The following is a 20,839-nucleotide window of genomic DNA, read 5'->3' on the forward strand; positions in this document are numbered from 1 at the left end:
TAATTACCCAAGAAAACATTTACCAACACTGAACATATAGTAGATCACAAAAGTAAAATTTCCCTAAAATATGGACTGTACAGAGAGACCACATCCTTGACCATAATGCCATTAAAGAAAACATCAGCTACAAAAATGACAGTTGAAACTTGTTTTAAACTATTGTGCTCATAAATAAGTCATGAGTTAAAGAAAGTAAGTCTCATGAAAACAACCAACTGATTTTTTTTAAAGATATAAATCTACAAAATCTAATTCCTAAGTTGCAGTGGGGGGAAAAAAAATTGAAAAGCACTTTTTTTTTTAACTTTAGCATTGCCAAAGGATCTAGACATGATAGGAACCAGGAAGCTGTGGAATTGAGGATGGAGAAAGGTCTGAAAGTAGGAGGAGTGGGTGGAAACCGGTACAGGAGTCACTTAGACCTCAGGGTGCCTTCCCCTCTGTAAGCCAAGTGACCACCCTTCCCCTCTCCTCTCTTTCAGGCAGCCCGGAGGTGCGTTTTCTGGAGAGAGTAAGGGGGGGGGGGGGGGGGTCCCTGGTCCAGGGAATACCGGGCACGGTTGAAGGCTTTAACCATCCTGAACAAAGCAGATTCAGTGGAAACTTATACTGAATATTTTTTTATACACAATAGGATTGCTTTTATTTTGAAATAATTGTGGATTCGCAGGAAGTTAGGACAGAGAGAGTTTCCACCCAGTTCCCACTAATGGTAGCATCTTATATAACTGTCATAAAATATGACAACCAGAAAATTGACTGGTACAAACCATAGATGTTATTCAGACTTCACCACTTTCACAAGCACTCGGAAAGAAACTACATTCTAATCCTGAAATTATGATTCCGCGCATCGTCTATATGGAGACAACGAACTTCGGCTCTGAAAATTAACTATTATACTGAATACCGACACCCTCTCCTCTCAGCCTTCTTCCTCCCTCACAGACAGAACCAGCAGCCAGGTTTGTATGTTTCAGGCAAGACCTTGAAAGAAGCTTCATTGGGGAATCTCAATCTAAGCATTCTGAAATTCAGGGTCGCCCAGGACCTGGCCTGGCTAGAACCCCTTACAGGGACCCTCACAGTCCTAAGTCCTGCAAATGGGCTCAGGGCTTCCGATCATCATTGTTTCCTATTGTGATAAAATATATATTACATAAAATACGCCATTGTAACTGTGTTTAAGTGTACAGTTCAGTGGCATTAAGTACATTTACAATGTGTTGCAATCATCACCACTATTTCCACTTTTTTTCACCCCAAACAGAAACTTTGTACTCATTAAGTAATAACTCCCACCCCTCCCTTACCCCCAGGTTCCTGGTAACCTGTAATCTACTTCCTGTCTCTATGAATTTTCTTCTTCTGGATATTTCATGTAAGTGGAATCATACAATATTTGTCTTTTGTATCTGGCTTCTTTCATTTTGTATAATGCAGAGGGTGCCAAAAAAAATGTATACACATTTTAAGAAAGGAAAATTTTTTATTTACTTAGCATTAAAATTGTAATACTCAATATATACCAATAACAAAAGATGAATACAAGTCACGTGTGACTTCCGCAATGACAAGAGGTGCTCAAAGTGGTTACCATCAGCATCCAGACACTTCTGATTACAGCGAACTGCTGCTTGAGCAACACTGACCAAAGTGCCCACTGGTATACATTTTTTTGGCATCCCTGGTATTTTCAAGATTCATCCATGCTATAGCATGTGTCAGAATTTCATTCCTTTTATGACTAAATAATATTCCATTGTATGTATATACCACATTTTACTTACTCATTCCTCTTTTGACAGACACTTAGGTTGTTTCCACATTTTGGCTATTGTGAATCATTGTGTCTCTCATATGTAGAACTTAAAAAAATAATGAAATTGTAAAAGCAGAGAGTAAAATGGTAGTTACCAGGGGCTGGGGAATGGGGAATGGGAGACAAGGTGTTTAAGGGCACATACTTGCAACTAGTAGATAAATAAGTCCTAGAGACATAACACATAGCACAGTGATTATGGACAACAAAAGTGTGTTACAATCATTAAACTTGCTAAGCGACTAGATCTCAATCATTCTCAACACTAGAAGCAATGATAATTATGTGACACCATAGAGATGTTAGCTAACATTACAGTAGCAATCATATTGCAATATAAATGTATCGAATCAATACATTGTACATCTTAAATTTAAACAACGTATGTGAAATATATCTCAATAAAACAGAAAAAAAGTAGAGAAAATTTCCCGGAGCTGACATGACACAGGTGAGAAAGGGCCCCCCACGTGTGAACACAAGGGACGAAAACTGAACCCCACCAAGACCCATCATCATGGCATTTCAGAGTCCTGAGAACTAACAGAAAATCCCACACGCTTCCAGAGAAAGGAAAACAAAACCACTATAAAGGGTCTAGCGTCAGGATGACTTCTGACTTCTCTCCAGGAACTCTGGAAGCTGGAAGACAGTGGAATAATATCCTCAGAATTCTTGGGGACAGTGATTTCTGACCGAGAAGTCGCCACTATTACTCACGGCACTTGCACCCCACGTACCCAGATGTGAGATTTCACTGTGGCAGTCTTTCCCCCCACCTTCAGTCCTTCCCATATTGCTTTCATGGTTTTTCACCATAACCACAAACGGCTTGTACCATTTTTAAAACGTTTTGTCTCAAATTGAGTCATTCTTTTTAACTTACATGATTTATGGAATTCATTATGGGAAACCAGCTATCACTTGTGACAAATAACAGGCAAACATGAAAAGAAAATAAATTTTAAAAATGAAAGCAACGATTTCAAGTTCTGACTGACTCCTCCCTTTGGCTTTCCCAAACTCGGCACCTGGGGCCTTTCCCTCCATGAAAAAAGGAAGATTTGCAAGGAAAAGAGAGGTGTTAAAGACCAGCCCCCTGATGTGTCTTTGGATGTAATCTAAAGACTGAAAGGGATTTGAAAGAACTGTTTCTATGGTTTGATATTATGTAAAGCTGTACCCCCTGTTCCCCGCCTCGCCGTGCACCACCTATGCCGCCCCCTACCATTCCACCAGCTCCTTCTCTTGGAAATGCTGCATTAAAAGGATAGGCTGAGGCCCCGTCCCACTGCCAACAAGTCTCCGGAATGACAAGGTGGCCTGTTCCTAGGTACAGAAAAGCACTAAGAGCCTTTGGATCCCACCAAGCTCAACAGCCACGACCACACAAGAACACTAAACCCTGTTTTGATTTTAAAAACCTGTTTGTGTGTGTTCTTCAAAGCTTTGAAACCAAAGGGGGCCCTTCCTGCAAAAGGGGTGGTTTCCTCTTGTGGGCCCAAACCAGGGCTTGCTTGAACCTTCCATGCAGGAAGTTTATTTCAATCACGTCAATTTGCCATTTCACGGAGTGGCCTCTACAGGCCTTCTCCCTGCAGGGTTGGTCTACAAGTAAGTGGCAGCTTCATGGTCACCACCAGGTCTCAAGCAATGCCTGTGGTTTTCTTCTGTGGTAACACAACCACTGAGTCTGGTATCCAGAGACATGAAGGCTTGCAGGTCCCTGACAAAGGTGGGTAGCTTCCTAAATCCATGCATGCGGTGTTGTCAGCACACTCTCTGGGAAGGCTAAGCCGGGTCTCAGACTCCAAGCCTGTGTGGTCTGCACTGTCTGCCTTCACGGCCCACTCCAGCCATGACCTGGAACAGGCAAGGTCTGGTCGTCAAGAGACCAAGGAGAGGTTCTGGGATCTGTCATTATACTAAGTCAACAAGAAACACCCCCAAAAAAAATGATAATAATTACTCCTGGTCTGACTCAACAATAACCCCTCAGCTAAGATTATAACTTGGATTTTCTTTTTCTATAAATGTTGGAGAACCCTAGAGATCATCCCTCAGATGATCTCTCCTTTGCCACTGACCCTTTTTCCCTTGTTGTATCATCCAGTCTCATGGTTCAAATAAAATCTATATGCTAATGGCTCCCCATCTAACACCTCCCTACCAGAACCTCTCACCTGGCAGCCAGACTTACATATCACAACTTTACTGACTTGTCTCCATTGTTACAGAATTTCTACAGGCGTCTCAAACCTAACTCATTTCCCTCCAAAGAACAAACTCTCCTCCAGGCTTCCCATCTCAGTAAACGGCCATTCCTTAGTTCCACTTGCCCAGGCCCAAACCCTTGAAGTTAGCCTTGATTTCTCTTGTTCTCTCCCACTCCCTTCCCCATCTGACCGAGGAGCAAATCTTGTCAGTTCTACCTGCAAATTATATCCAGAGTATGACCACTGCTGACCACCCCCATTGCTACCATGCTGGTCCTCTTGGGTAATGCAGGAACCCTGATGCTTTTACCCTACCCCCTTCCCGTCTGTTCAGTGCAACAGTCTGCATGGGCCTGTACGTTACACCACATCAGGCCTCTCTCTGGCTTCCATCTCCCCAGCAGGAGAAGACACAGTTCTCACTCTAACCTGCAAGGCCCGTACTGTTTGCCCTGTTATCTCTATGACTTCTTCTCCTATTTCTCTCTTCCTTTTCACTTGGCTCCAGCCACAATAGCCTCCTTACTGTTCATAAAATAAGCCAGGCACATTCTCACCTCAGGGCCTTGGCCCGCTACCTGGAACACTCTTCCCCCTTCAAACCTTTATTCAAAAGGGACGTGTCATTAAAGTTTTCCCTTGCCACCTGTTATAGGCTGAATTATGTCCCCTCCCGAAATTCATAGGTTGAAATCCCAACCCCTAGTAGCTCCAAATGTGACTCTTTGGAGACAGGGCCAGTCATTAAAGAGGTAACTAAGTTGAAATGAGGCATTAGGGTGGGTCCTATCCAATAGGACTGGTGTCCTTATAAGAAGAGGAGATCAGGACACAGACACACACAGAGGAAAGACCACGGGAGGACACAGGGAGAAGACGGCCATCCACAAGCCGAGGAGAGGACGCAGAAGAAACCACCCTGCCAACACCTTGATCTCAGTCTCCAGAATCGTTAGAAAATAAATCTCTGTTGTTTAAATCTCCCAGTCTGTGGGACTTTGTTACGGCAGCCCGAGCAAGCTAATACATCACCCCAGCTACAATGTCAAATGCCCCCAGAGAACACTTCATATTTCCCTTCCCTGCTTTCTTTTTTCTCCCTAACATTTGTTACTATTAAATATACTGTAGATTTCTCTTACTTCATTTGTTTATTATCTGTTTTTACATGCGAATGTGGTAACTCCAGGAAGGTGGACACTTTTGTCTGGTTTCTTCATCACTGTATCCCCAGAGCTAGAACAGAGCCTGGAACGCGGTAAGCACTTGGTAACTGTTAGTGGAGTGAATGACTTTTTCTGTTCCCTGCACCCTGCGAATGTGAGCTTGTATTTGCCCTGCAGATGTCTGTATGTCCAGGAAGTGCTGGGCCAGCCTGGCCGGGTGGGGGGACACCTTGGCTCTGAATTTTACAAGGTCTAATGAGCATCCACTTTCTAGAAGATGGGCATTTTACATTGAACATTGAAATAGAAGGTGGCCACGATTTGGGAAGGAGGATGAGTTGCTGTGTCAAACAAACAATTATTGAGATGAAAACAAAGAGCTCGGCCTCTGGTTCTGATGGGAACAGATAACATTGATTGAGGGCTAGCTGCAATGTCTCCACACTGGGCTTTCCACAAATCCCCTCAATCACCTGGTGAAGTTGTTGTTGTTATTACTACTATTATTACTATTATTCCCTTTTACACAGGAGAAGCCAGGCTTAGAGAGGAAGGTGAAGTACCTTGATCAAGGTCACTTACCTAGGAAATGGCCAAGTCAACTCCTAGACTGGAGTCCATTTGGCGTCAAAGCCTGTGCTCTTACCCACTGTTCCAGAAAGATGCAACTGACTGGGGCCTTGCATCAGTCTGGGATAGTGAACCCCTGGGGCTGTCCTTGGGTGTTCTGCTCTAATGGATGCTTTTGTCCTTCCCAACCCAACAAGGAGAAGATCCAGCTGAGGTTCGGCTCCAGGAAGAGCCTCCCGCTCTCTCCCACTTGCCAGCCTGCTCGCTCTGGGCTCCTGGTCTGTAGTAAGCAGCAGTGAGGCCGCTGGTCCTCGTCCACCGCTGGCAAGGGTTGCTGAGCTCTGGCCCCCGAGTCCACAGCAGCCCTCTTGGCCCCGGGTGTGCCGAGTGCTCAGAACCAACACTCAGCCCCGGTGGAGACTGAAGGCCAGGAAGAGATGCAGTCACAGGATTTCACAGCAGCTCTGAGGGAGGAGGCCCCCATGGTTATTTTGAAACAATCTTTGGTTAATATCTGTGGCTTAACTGAAATGTCATGGCATGGGGTGCCAGTCACCAAAATGTGCTACTTGTCAGCGCTAGCGAGGTCTGTTATTTGACACCTCCTGTGTGCTGGTCAGCAGTGAGCATGAGTCATGGCTGGGTCCAGGAAGCAGTACAGGAACACCCAATGTGGACTGTATCTCTGCTGACTTTTAACATTTTAAAGGGAACTAATGCTTCCCAAGGGCCTGTTACATGCCAGGCATTTTGTCGGTGCACTTCATCGCCATAACCTTATGAGGTGAGAGCTGCACTTTGCAAATGAGAAAACCGAGTCTTGGCAAGCTTGCAAGTGGTGAGGCCCAGGTTCCAAAAGAGCCTGTCTGTTTCCTAAGCTCAGTATCAACTTCCTGCTACACCGATAGGAGGAGAAGAGCTTTATGGGAAGAGAGGAGACCTTTAATTCGAGGAGAACTTTATATCTCAGGAAAGTGACATCTCTCTGACCAGATACGTCCGCAGTACTAGCCAAGCCACCCAAACCATTTCCTGTCTGGAAAAAAGGAGTTTATGTTGCGGAACACTGAACTTGAAGCAGAAGGCTGGCCTGAGTGCGGCCTGCAGAGGTGTCCCCCCTGTAAGGGCAAGAAAACCCTGTCCCACTCTAGAAAGTTGTTCCTAATATCTTTCTTTGTACTGGAGAGGTGTTGCTTTGGGTTGTTTAAGATGTTTATGACTGCAAGACGCTCTGCAAAGTTCTCGGTTAGGCCAAACCCCCGGGCAGGATTGCTTCATCCGGGTTCTAACTGCGGTGGCTGCTGGTAGGACCTAGATCCATCACAGGATCGGGGGAACGCATCTTGAGGAGATCTGAAGTAGCCATCAAGATTGGTGTTCCCCTACTTTAAAAACTTGCCTGTTTACAGCTCTGCCAGCCATTCACCAAGTCACACTTGCATCTCAATCAGTGCTATGCATCAGGACCACCATCTCCAGACGGGAGACGCCTCTAGCAGCAACCTGGTTTATCCCCTCACTCCAGGGATCACAACACTCTCCACACGGTGAAGGATGGATCCATTTTTTAAGGTGATGTCTCAGCTCTCCTAAAAGCATTCCTCAGGGTCTAATCCTCTGCAAAGAAATTCTTCCTTATATCTATCTGCCTTCAATTTCTCCTGGGATACTCCAGCTCATTTTGTTCTCGGTGAAGATGGAAAACCCTTTTCACAAGAGATTTAGATGTATTCAAACAACATTACAAAATCAGGAAAGGGAAGTTTGTAAAATATTCACTTGCAACCCTACCAACCTGCCTTCAATTTCATTTCTCTGTATCCCCTTCCAAATTTTGTCCATTTGTATAAATAGTTACAAAAACTATAATTCTACCATTGGCACCATTTTGTAGAGTCCCCTTCTCATTACAATCATTCTTCATACACAAGCTAATTCTCATCTCTATCTTTCAGGCAAATCCTCATTAAGGTGCTACTCTTCCTGCACAGATTGTTCCTGGAGTCCTCATCCATACTCCAGTAAAGGTAAGATGAGTGCTTTTGTTTGAGGGGTACGTGCATCTGTCCATTAGGAAGATGGCAGGCACTCTGAGCCAGCTTCCCTCGTCTTGCTAGATTTCCCTTGAGCCCAACAACATTCATATATAAGATCAATGGTTGAGGTTATTTCAAAGTCTTCTTACATTTGGGTAAGTATCCCTGTCCTTTGCTTCTAATCAACTTATATATAAGCCCATAATTCACCTGCTTAGTTTCCAGTGGTGATAAACCTTAGTGGCTGCTCTATGCTGTCTTGGGAAGGGAACAAAGAACTGCATTATACCAGACTTTCTGCCTGGTCTTTACCAAAACGTTCAGTGCTTGGGGTCTGCAGACTGAGCTCTGTCTTGACATTGCAGGTCTGCTAAGTTCTGGGACTATTGACACTTCAACTTCTCTGAGAACCGGTCCCCACCTGACACTGGTGTCCACATTAGGAGATAGAATATGTGCAGAACACCCTTTCTGCTTCAAGGTCTTACAGTTAAACAGCACACAGCCCATGGCCAGAGGACAAGATTGTACTCAGTATAACTCACTGGCAGCTGTAGAACTGAACCTATGACCTTCCATTATGCTTTCAATTATAGTTAAATAAGAGTGAAATATGAGTCCCTCTCTGAGCATATCCTGCGAACTAATTTTTTTAACAGAAGCAGAAAAAAATTAAAGTACTATCCCTCAGAAGCAGCAACAAGAGATGAGTGCATACCTGTAGGAAAGAGTTGCCAGCCCAGAATAAGAAGTAGATTTTTAGTTAATGAGCATACGACTGAAATAAGAGAGGCTCCTCTGAATATAATATTGAACCCCACCTACTCCCAAACCTTCTTCCATCTGGCACCTGGGAAAAGACTCTCTCTCTACTTGAAACAAATCTCATTGGCAATCCAATTTCTGAGTGTCATTGTGTGCCCTTCTACAAGCATAAAGAAATTATGCCTTTCTGGCAGAAGGCCCTGGGAGAGTTGTCAGACATCCTGATAAATAGGAATCTTCCTTATTCTCAGTGTTTGACCGCACATTTCCATGCCAATCTTCTACAGTTTTCTGCTGTCCACATTGACCTTTCCCAATGGCCAGGCATAGAGCCAAGAAAATGAGTGAGTATCTCTGCCCCTGACTGTGTAAGTCCTGCTTCTCTCAGAATAATGGACAAGGAGGCTCGTTCACCATGGTTGCTGGAGCCAGTTCCTAGCAGCTCAGTGGGAGCGGACTGCTAAATTTTCAGGCATTTTGTGAGTGGGTTGACGTCACCTTGGTAGCAGGAAATCAGCCATGGTGAGATTATTTACACCATAGCAATGGACAAATATGATAAATCAATGCCAATTGTGAAACATTGACCAGCACACCACGGCTTGTTATTAAACCCTTCAGATTTTGTGGACATTCAGAAAGGGTCAGAACTTCTGCCATTTCATTTTTTTAATTCTCCCCAGGAAAGATAGAAAGAGAGAGTCCTAAAATGTTTGGCTTAGAAGGGTTGCTAGAGGATACCTAGTGAAAATACGGTGGCCATGCGAAGTGAAAAGAATGTCACACTGCCAGTGACGGACCCAGAGGGAAAGTGCCATGTCCACGTCACTGCTCTTTGCAATGTCCCACACACACTACAAAAACCGTAACAGCAAACAACAGAAATTGCTTTCACTCCATTGTTCTGGGAGTAAATTTTCCCATCTTAAAAATGAAACATTTGATTTTCACCATGACTTTCCTCAACCTAAGAAGCAGGTGGGTCGAGAATTTCCCAAGCGTTTTATCAGAAAGAGCCACATCTGCCTCACTTGAGATTTCCAGGTGGGAGCAAGCGCTGTTCTGAGTAGGAAGCCCCTGAGCAGATGAACCATTTGCCTCCAGGCAATAGCCTGTCTTAGCCAGTGGGGTACCTGTGACAAAGCACCCTACACGGGTGGCTTACAAACAGTTCCAAAGGTTGGAAACCTGGGTTCAGGGTGCCAGCATGAGCGGGTTCTAGTGAGGACCCTCTTCCAGGTTGCAGGCTGCTGACTTCCGTTGTGTCGTCACATGGTGGAAAGGGAGCGAGAGAGCTCTCTGGGGTCATTTTTATAAGGACACAAATCCCATCCATGAGGGTTTCACCTTCATGACCTAATTACCTCCCAAACGCCGATCTCCAAACACCATCACACCGGAGGTGAAGATTTCAATGTATGACTTCTAGGGGGACACAAAGATTCAGTCGAATGCAGAGCTAGTTAAGGTTGCTGGAGTCATAAGACTTAATATCAAAGAGACACCTCTGAGTTCAAGCAGCACTGAATTCCCTGAGGAGATAAGGTCCCTGCCCCTTCTTCTACTGCAAGCTGACCTGGCACAGCTATCCTCAGGCTCTGGTGGTGACCACCCGCACCTGAGGGACACACCCGCACCTGAGGGACACGGAGTGGCCAGAGTGTTGGGGGCATGGGAAGCATATCAGAATTCTTGCATTTGAGAACAAAATCTTCATCACCCTGAGCTCTGGGTAGGGAATGGGACTTAGTTCCATTTTGTGGTTTGTCACAGGAGGTACAGCAACGTGTTTGAGTTTACAAGAAACACGAGGCAAAATTGGCAACTTCTGACCTTATGCTTTATTTAGGCTGAAAAATAACTGAGAGCATCTCAAAGGATAACAGTGAAGTGTTAATGAACTAATTAGCACTTACACATTGTTTGCTAATAGTTCATATGTGAGTAGAGTACCAGCCTGTGGTACTTAGAAGTTTATTCTAAACACTTAATTAAATAGAGTATAACTGTTCAAAGGAAAAAGTTAGGTGTTAGATGATATGGGCAACTTTACAAAGAAATTACAGTGTTCTATAAGAAAAGTACATTTGAGTCAATCAAGTCTAGAATGGCTGATACTCTAGTTCCTAAACCTGACGTAATGTAGCCACTGGTCCTATGTTATTTTATACTAATGTCACCAGCCATGTGGTAACAGGCACTTTCAATGCATCCACAACATCTAGTAGGATTTAATCCACCCCAAAGAAGCTAATTTCATGACTTGGATCTATTTCAGCAAAAGGGAATGATTGCGCTCTGGGGGTTCTCGTCTGGATTGCTGGTTCTATCTAGTTCAACATTCACTGGGTACCTACTGCATCCAGAAAACAAGCCAGCCTCTCAAACCATAAAGGTGCCCATGAGTCCCCTGGGGGTCTTGCTGCTAAAATCCAGACTCGAATGAGCTCCCAGGTGATGCTTTTGCTGCTGGTCCAAAGACAAAACTTCAAGTAGCAAGGAGCTGGACAATGGAAATAAAATGATCGACAAGACAAAGTCTTAGCATCTTAGGAGCTTATAGGTACACACACCGGCAACTTCAACACGATGTTGGAGCTGTAATAGAAACACGAAATGCCTGGTATGCTGTATGCTGGGGCCCAAAGAAGAGACCGCTAGCAGCAAGGGAGGGAGGGGTACAAAGGAAGTGTTCCGGAGAGAAAAGCAAGAATAAACCAGGGGTGGCCTTTTATCTCTGGCTACAGTGTTTAGAGTTTGTTTGATAAGCAGTGAGGAATCACTGAGGGTTATTGTTGAATTGCAGAATTGTGGCTTGAGTTGTGTTTAGAAAAATACTCTAGAGCCCGTGATGGAGGCTGGAGGAGACATCCTTGATTCTTTCCAAGTCCTATTGATTCTGCATCAAATTATATTCTAGTTCCACCCACTTCTTTTCATATCCACTGCCCACCCCCGCCTTAGGCCAGCCGTCATTATTTCTTCCCTGGAATAATGCAATCACCCCTAACCACATCCAACTGTGCAACTATAACCCATCATCCATGTAGCAACTGCAGTAATCCGCTTGGAAGGTAAATCAGATCATGTCACTCTCTTGAGGAAAATCTTCCAATGGCTCCTCTTCCTGACGTTCTAAATTCCCAAGCCCATTCCATGGCCTGTAAGGCCCAACACGATCCTGCCCCATCCCAGACTATTTTTCTCTTCACCTGATATGCTCCAACCACACTAAACATGGACCTGCCTCAGAGTGCTTCTACTGGCTGTTCTCCTGTCCAGAACGCTCTTCCCTCAGATCTGCCAGAGGCCGACTCTTTTTCATTATTCAGGGCTCAGCTCAGATGTCACCTGCTCAGACAGGCCTACGCTGAATATCCAAATTTAATCCACCCCATCACTCAGCTTCTATCCTATTATCTTGTCTTTGGAGCAATTATTAGTATCTTGAATTATCTTAATTAATGTAGATTTTATTATTTAGTCACTTACACATCACGCACACTCATACACTCACATATTACCATAATATAAGTTCAGTGACAGCAGAGGCCACGTTTCCTGTTCACTACTATATCCCCAGCACTAGAACAATACATATGGTAGCTGTTCTATAAATATGTACTGAATGAATGGATTTGTTGGAGGAAAGATGGGTACCAAGAAGACCTACTGGAAAGCTTTTGGAGTTATCCAGGCAAGAATAGAGGAAGCCTGAACTAAGGTATTGCTAACAGAGAAGGAGAGATAATTGGTTGAGAAATATTAGGAAATAGAATCAATAAGACTTGGTGTTGGAAGAGAGATGGAACATGTGAATAAAGGAAGAAATAAAGATGATGACTTCTCCATTTGGTGCATCTAGTGAGTGGCAGTACCCCTAAACGAGATAGGGAATCCCAGAAGAAATGATGATTCAGTTATGGATCTGATGAATCTGAGGTTCTTCTGGAACATCCAGATGGAGGTGAGTACATGGATCTGGAGCTTGGGAGATATATCTGTGCCGAAGATATAAACTGGGGACTTACCAGTATCCAGATAGCAGCGGTTGGAGTGTTCAGAGGGAATACATATAAGAACGTGAATGCAGAACAGATAACATCTTGGGAGACACCAACTATTAGATGGTGGGTGAAGACAATGGAGCCCACAATGAATTAGTCAAACAGCGATGAGGAAAACTGGATGTTTTTCTCTGCACCCAGGAGCCAAGGGGACATGAAAGTACCCAGGAAGCAGGAGTGATTGATGGTGCTAGATTTGCAGAGAGGTCAAGGAAGATAATGAATAGAAAGTGCCATTGGATTTGGTAATTAGGTGCTCAGAGGCTTCTAACATTCTATAGAACTCTGTAAGTGGAAGTCAAATGAAAGTGTAATGAAGATCGAGTTTGAGGTGAGGAGATGATTAAGAAATAGTCTCTTAAGAAGTTTGAATGAGAATGGAAGGAGAGAGGATAGCCGCCAAAGAGGGCGCAGGAGAGTTTTGTTTGAGCATTTTTTTAATGATGGGAAAGACTTAAACATAATGTTTGTGTGCTAAGAGTAAAAAGCCAGTAAAGAGGGGGAGAGTGAATAGAGGAGAGAGAGAGAGATGGAACAAGATCCTAGAGATGGGAGGGGAGGAATAGAGGAGGAGACCTAGGACACAGCTGGTGGCATCAGCCTTCAGCAGAAAGAGGGATTCTTTATTCTCTGAGTTAAGAAAGAAGAAGGGAAAGATAAGTAAATAAGGTTAAGTAAATATAAAATCTCAACTTTCTTAATAAAACAGGCAGTTTCAATTTTTTGACACGAGCAATAACACAAGAAAAATGGGGAGCCGAGAAGGCATGTCCTATTGGCCTGTGCATAATGTTTGTAACAAGGGGGCTGCAGGCAGGGAGACCTGGGAGAAGTTTCAAACCAGCGTGAACAACAAAAGTAAATAAGAACCAAGGAGCCGCCATGCTGTGTGGGAGGCCGAGTGTGGGAGGCACCACATCACATCATCCCCCTGGGGTGTGTACACAGTGGTATGAAGAGTCAACATTCTTCCAAGACGAAAAATAACCCTGACCTTTTTGTCTTGCCTTATCCTTCTCTATCCTTATTTATTCAAATGTCTCAGAGTAGAGGTATGTGTAGAAAAGAGTTAACATAGCAGGCCTGAGGCTGCTACCCGTAGAAATGTCAGCTTCCAAGATTGGCATCTGGGAGTGAGACACTCAAACGGTTCCCTAAATGATAAGGGTGGTTTACAATGTCTGAACCAGTTATGCAAACAGTGTGGTTTCTGCAGAACTCCTGTTTTCCTTTCAGGAGCCTGGAATTTTGGTACACGCTACGCAGTGGGTGCCTAAGGGAGCAGCCCCCAGTAAAAACCTGGGGCACTGAGACTCTAATGGAATTCCCTAGACAGAAATACCACACACATAAGGCTGCATTTCATTGATGGGGGAAAGTGAACATTCTGTGACCTCGTATGAGAGGAAGAGACTGTAAGGAAGCCTGAATATGGATTCCTCCAGACTCTGCCTGTGTCTTTTCCCCTTATGATTAGATGGATACCCTTATTACATTACTGAAATAAATCTTAGTAATAGTACAGTTACACGCTGAGTCCCGTGAGTGCTTCTAATGTATCTCTAAACATGGGGGCCTTGGGGACGCCTGACACGTGTTCTATACCTGCCTCCAATTTTGCTGTCACCTCCCATTTACGCTGCCACCAAATGCAATCTAGCTTCCATCCGTACCACGCCATTGAAAGAGTACTTACCACACACTTCTCTACCAAACAACACTACCCAAGCTGTAAGAGTCGGGGCACCATAGATATGTCATGAATGTCAGTATGGTCAGTCCCAGAATGGCTTCCCCACCTTCTGAATCATGTACTTACATGTATGACTCAAAATATGTCTCAAGAAGTTTCTTCAGAAAACTGAAGGCCTTCACTGAATATCAGTCCCACCACCTAAAGGTTGAAGTGTAACTTCCATGACTTCAGTGAATGCTGGCTAATGGATTTCACCCTAAAGCAGGAGTCAACAAGCTATGGTTCACAGGCCAAATAATCCCAATTCTTATTCTTATAAATAAAGTTTTATTGGAACGCAGTCATACCCATTTGTATACATAGTGTCAATGACTACATTGGCACAACAGCAGAGTTGAATACTTTCAAAAGAGACCAAATTGACTGGAAAGTCTAAACTATTTACTACCTGGCTCGTTACCAACACAAACAAACAAACAAAAAACTTGCTGACTTGTGCCTTTGATGAGTAGATTAAAGTTCTGCAGAATAGGACAGAGAAAAGGAGGATGGAAATTAGAGACAATGTTTTCCTATTTACATGTTTGCTTCAGCCTGGATTTTGAGCATTATTCCCAATTTCTCTGCATTTTTTGACTCAGAAAATGTAACCGTAAGCAAGAGAGGGAGTCGCAAGAGATTAGGAGAAGTCTCTTCCTCGGCTTGAGAAAGAGGTCTCGCTCAAACAGTATGCGCTGCCACATTTTAGATTTATTCGTTCCGTAAATGTCTACAGAGCAGCACCTTTGTGCGAGGCTCTGCGCAAGGCACAGAGATAAACCAGACACAACCCCTGCCCTCCAGGACTTCCTGTCGAGGGTGTGAACTCTTTAAGGGCAGTGTCCATGCCCAGCCACCTCTGTGTCCCTGGTACATACTACGCAGTGCCCCTACACTGAGCAGGTACGTGGCGACTGGGTGCTGCTCCATGGCTGGAATGGGGAGGACACATACAGCAGTGGTGCCCCATGTCTGGTCTTGACCCAGGTCCAAGGAGTTATTCCAAATCCAATTGTGTACCAAACAATATCTTTAGATGGAATAACATGTGTGATACACAGGTCTTTTTAAAGTTATGTTTCATCTGTTGTGATTACTGAGAATATAATCAACTAAAAATTACTACTGAATACCAACTGCTATGGATTCAGTGTTTTTGCCTCCCCCCAATTCGTATGTTGAAGTCCTAAACCCCAAAGTGATGATATTTGAAGATGGGGTCTTTGGGGTAGATAAGGTAATTGGGGTTAGATAAGGTCATGAGGGTGGGGCCCTGGTGTCATGGGATTAGTGCCCTTATAAGAACAGATTACAGAGTTCGTTCTCTTTCTCTTTCTCTCTCTCTCTCTCTCTCTCTCTCTCTCTCTCCCCCCCCTCTCTCTCTCCCTCTTTCTCTCTCTCTCTCTCTCTCGATGCACAAAGAAGAGGATATGTGAGCACACAGTAAGAAGGCAGCCATCTGCCAGCCAGGAAGAATCCTCACCAGAACCCAACTATGCTGACACCCTGATCTCAGAATAAAAGTGGTGGGAGCAAACATCCTTGCCTGGTTCCCTCTTAAGGAGAAAGCATGCAATCTTTCACCATTAAGTATGATGTTACCTATAGGTGTTTTTGTAGATGTGTAGGCTTTCTTTTTTTTTTTAAGTTGAAGAAGTTCTTTTCTATTCCTGGATTACTAAGAGTTTTCATTCTAATGGATATTAGTTTCATGTATCTATTTTTTTATCCTTTTCCATCAATATCTGTTGAATTATCAATTTCCATCAGTAAATTACCATAAAAAGGAATTGTATCACCATGTTAGGAAGAATTTTTGTTACTCATAAAAGATACTTAATTTTCAGTACTGTTGGTATTATTAACAGGACTTAGGAGTAGCAGAAAAGTCAAATGAGAATTTTAAACTGTAGCTAACATCCATTTATATGATTTTATGTGATTGACTATTGTATTGTCTAGTTTATTTGAGTCATAAGCAGTTTAGAAAGCTTTGTATGGCATTCTGGTAAATAGAGTTTTATTAAATATCAATTTAGATCCTTGAAAGGAAGAATTCTGATAAGAGAAATAGGAAAAGAACATAATTGGATATAAAGAGCTTATGAGATATTGCCCATAAAATACTCTGGTCTTTAACTTTCTGGACTGGGAAAGACTCCCAAGTGCCTTTCAAGTAGTGTTTTCCCTCATTTCTTGCTAGTTCATAGAAAATTTAATTCTCAAACTCTGTGATACTAAAGATTGAGTCAGGCTTCCATAAGATCCAAAGAACCTTGAATACCTTACATAAATCTTTCAGACTAGTTTTCTTTGGGAGAAAGAGATTGCCTGGGGTCAAATGTAAAAATAATTTGATTCTCAAAGCATTTGAAGGTATTCTATCATCTTAATGGCATATCTAGGTTTGGCAAGATGCCTCCTTATCTTGTTGGGAACTCAGTCCACAGAGATAAAATAAAAATGATTCATACTCATAAGCATTCAGGAGTCCACAGAGAGTTGTCACCACAGCAAATCCATGAAATGTCCATTTCCCGTTGTGGGGTGGTTATATAAGTGTGAGATATAAAGACTTTGCCCCCTGTACTCACTTCTTTCCTCTTACCTAGGTAATGCTAGCTCTGTTCAAGGCTCAGCCTTGCACTTGCCTCGGGACTATGACATAAATCACCGGGAAACTCTCGGCAACATGATATTAAATGGGTCTATCCCTTTCTTCAGAGACATCCCTCATGAGAGGCAAGGCCGTCTCCAGGCCCACTGAGTCTGCCTTTTACTCTTCACTGGTCCAAATGCATCTCATTTTGTCTAGGTGTTTTGTAAAGTGAGGAGTCCAAAGCTACACATAAAAACTCCAGGGGAAGTGCGATCCCCGTGGAATCAGACTGAGATTTGCACCTCTAACGTGCTTCAGATTGTGATCGTATTACTACGGCTTTCTTAAAGCCGTCACATCATACCATTAGTTCTTTTCACAATTAGTATAGCACAGACTAATGAAATATGTCATTTCATTAAGAAGCAATTCTCTTAAAATGCAAATGCCTCTGGAAGAGTTTACAAATAACGCTATAGAGACAAACCTTGTTGTGAATTGATTTCTCAGATCTATTTCCTTGGTGGGAAGTCTGACAATTGGGCACCACCAGAATATTCAATGTGAGGGAAGAAGAGGTATATTTTGTGAGAACTGAGGACGTCAGGCCTATTGGAGCATGAGAGAGGCCAGAATGAAGGGGAGAAGAGGAAGGACACAAAAAGAGAACATGGGATTGTGTCAAGGACAGAGTCCAAATTCTCTCTGGATTTTCCAGGGTTTAGAATTGCCTAAAACAGCAAGCCTGATCTTTTCCCTTTACCTTCCAGTGAATTCTCTGAGAACAGAAATTCAGTCACTTGGTCGGCCTTCTCACAATGAAAAGGGATGGTCCCCATTGCCGGGTTCAGGAATTTCAAGTTTTGCACCCTCTTTCGGCAGGTTCGAGTCCACCCAATTTTCCCTTTAAGCCTTTTAAAAAATGATCTCCTAATCAATGCAGTCATAAACAACTGCCTGGACCCTTATCCAAGGAATGAATCATGGTGGCGGGGGGACAAGCCAGACACACTACCTAAGTAGCCAGAACAACAGCTGTTGTATCACAGCCACAGCATTATGGAAATCGGAGGACCTCGGAGTAGTCAACCCACGGGATTCACATCTCACACTAACACCCAGGAAGGTGAGGAGCAGTAGGAAGAGGACTGTGAAGACCTGGCAGCTAGCTGTTGAAGGATTGGGGAGGGAGGGAGGAAAAGTAATGCATTTTGAGCACCTCCAGGCACAGGCTGGGTGCTTCTGTTTAATTAACACTCATACGAACCTTGGGAGTCTGCACTAGAATACCCATTTTACAGGGGAACTCACATATTTCAAGCTCACAGACCTTGTCTGAGGCCACATCGCTAACGGATGGATGAATGAGATTTGAGCAACGCAAAAGTCCGTATTGTTTCCACCTTACTACACAGCTGCCTGGACCGCAAAAGAATTACATCTGAAGCCATTCATTCCATTTGATCCTTGGTGGTCAAACTGTAATACCATGTGTGGAAAACCATGGATACAACTACATGTCACACCGAGAAAGAAAGAAGTTAATAATAACAAAAAAACGGTCAGGGGAAAGAGGGGTGGTATAAGAGGGGAAAAGGGGGTCAAATGTATGGTGATGGGAGGAGAACTGACTCTGGGTGGTGAACACACAATGCGATATATAGATGATGTATTACAGAATTGTGCACCTGAAACCTACATAATTTTACTAACCATTGTCACTCCAATAAATATAATAATTTAAAAAAAAAGGCCCAGGTTCTGCTTTAAGGCTGTGAGACAGAATCACAAATGTCGATAAAGCTTGTACACAGCAGTTTGCATCTGTAAGCTAAGAAGCCACCAATGGACAAGCAGAGGGAGGGACCAACAGGTACACATCACATCCAGGTGTGTCTCCCTTATGTGGGCAGGATCAATAACTTTAGCTCACACTTCAAAAGCAGTGACATTAAGTAAACACACACACATGCAGACATTCACATTCACAAACAGTGCCTCACTGTAGCTTTAGTGTCCCAACTTGCCTTTCATTTAGGTACATAAAAAAGTTGCACCGTTACCATTTTTACTTGGGAGGGTGACGCTTGGAGTTGGTGGTCATGTGGGAAGAGAAACACGGAGAGCTGTGGTTGGAGGGATGCCAGGATCAGAAGACTGGGTGATGGAGAGAGAGGAAAGAATGGTTGACTCCCCTCCCCCAGGATGATCTGGAAAATTCTGGTTCCTAGTAAACCTCAGAATGATTAGTAACTATGGAGTAGTAACCACTTGATTTCCAAACACTTGTGCCCACCAGAAAAAAAAAAAAGAAAGCAATTTCGTAAGGGCAAAATTAAATGACACATCTGTCTCCTTGTGATGCTTTCTTACTAGAAATCACAAAGGATCTTAAACAGGATGCTCATACTTTGATGTACTCCCCAGGTCACCTCACAGTAGATAAAATATGTGAAAACTGATAAACTGAGAGTGAGAGTTGGGCTCAAAACTAAGGTAAATATCTCTGTGGAGCAAAGAAAAGTCATCATGACTGAAGACAGAGGACAGAGGACAGAGCCCCAAAGTAGGTGGGGCCAGCAAACGGCTCAGTCACTCTGAAGGAAGGAGTCTGCTCGGGCTGCCAAAGTGTTTCGGTGAGAGGTCTCTTCCTAAATTGTAGATAGCTACCTTCTTTGCTATGGCCTTTCCTCTGACAGAGAGAGATAGAAAATGGGTGCTCTCTGTTGTTTCTTCCAATAGGGGCCCCACTTTTATGACCTCATTTAACCTACTTTCCAAGAGGTGTTCTCCAAACACAGCCATGCTGGGGGTTCAGCTTCACCATATGAATTGGGAAGGGGACGCAAACATCCTGGAGTCTCGGACTGAGTCTATGTCTTTCTCTGCTACTGATTCATAGAAGACACGTTTGGGTTGCTCTTTCTTCCTTTACACATACACATTGGAGAATTAAAAATTGCCGACATTCTGTGAAAGTCTTATCAGCACCTCTTTGTTCCCAGCTCTGCCTGTTCTGACCAACATCTCCAACAGACAGAAGAGCTCTGGCATTGGCGTCAGAATGCCCTGCGTTTGAATTTTGGCTGTGCTTTTACTCGTTGCCTGTCTGAGAGAAATGCCATGACTGTTCTGAGCCTCTGCTTCCTGACCCATGAAGGGGTTATTGTGAGGAGTAGCTAAGGAGGCCATTGGGTATGACAGCTTTTACAAGACACATCTAAATTGTAGTTAACATGGCGCGCTCTCTCTCTGGATTATTAGCAAATTAAGGGAAGGAAATACAAGTTCACCTTTGTATCCCTAAAGCCTAGCACAGTGCATGGTGGTGATGATGGGAGAGGGGAGGGGGACAGTGGGGGGAGAAAAAGGGAGGGAGGGAGGGAGGGAGAGGACGAGGAAGGTGGAAAGAGGGACCACTGTTTGTCGAACTGTATCAGGCACTGTACTAAACATACACTGTCAGCAACTCTTTTTACTTGTGTGTCTCCTCAACTGTCCCATAACCATGTGTTAGCCATCTTAGAGCTTCTGTGCCTAGAATGTTGTCAAGTACTCCCATAATAATGTGTAGAATTAATACATGCAGTCGGCCAGTCATGCACCCTTATATTTAATCAATACTTCCTCTTCTCATATCAAAGGAAGCCTTCCCAATAGACAGAAGGCAGTGAGAACTCAGATGTTATTGGTGAGCCATTGGACAAACTAAACCACCAAGCTCTTAAGTGGCTCATCTACCCTCAATTCAGTGGTAAAATGCCACTCTCTGCTCCCCTGTCCATTCCCTACCCAGTTTCCCACCGATGAGGAAAGAATAGAAAGTCCCTGGATGGGAAGTGAGGAGTAAACAGAAAGTT

Source organism: Rhinolophus ferrumequinum, chromosome 26 (genome assembly GCF_004115265.2).
Source record: "Rhinolophus ferrumequinum isolate MPI-CBG mRhiFer1 chromosome 26, mRhiFer1_v1.p, whole genome shotgun sequence".
Lineage (NCBI taxonomy): Eukaryota > Metazoa > Chordata > Mammalia > Chiroptera > Rhinolophidae > Rhinolophus > Rhinolophus ferrumequinum.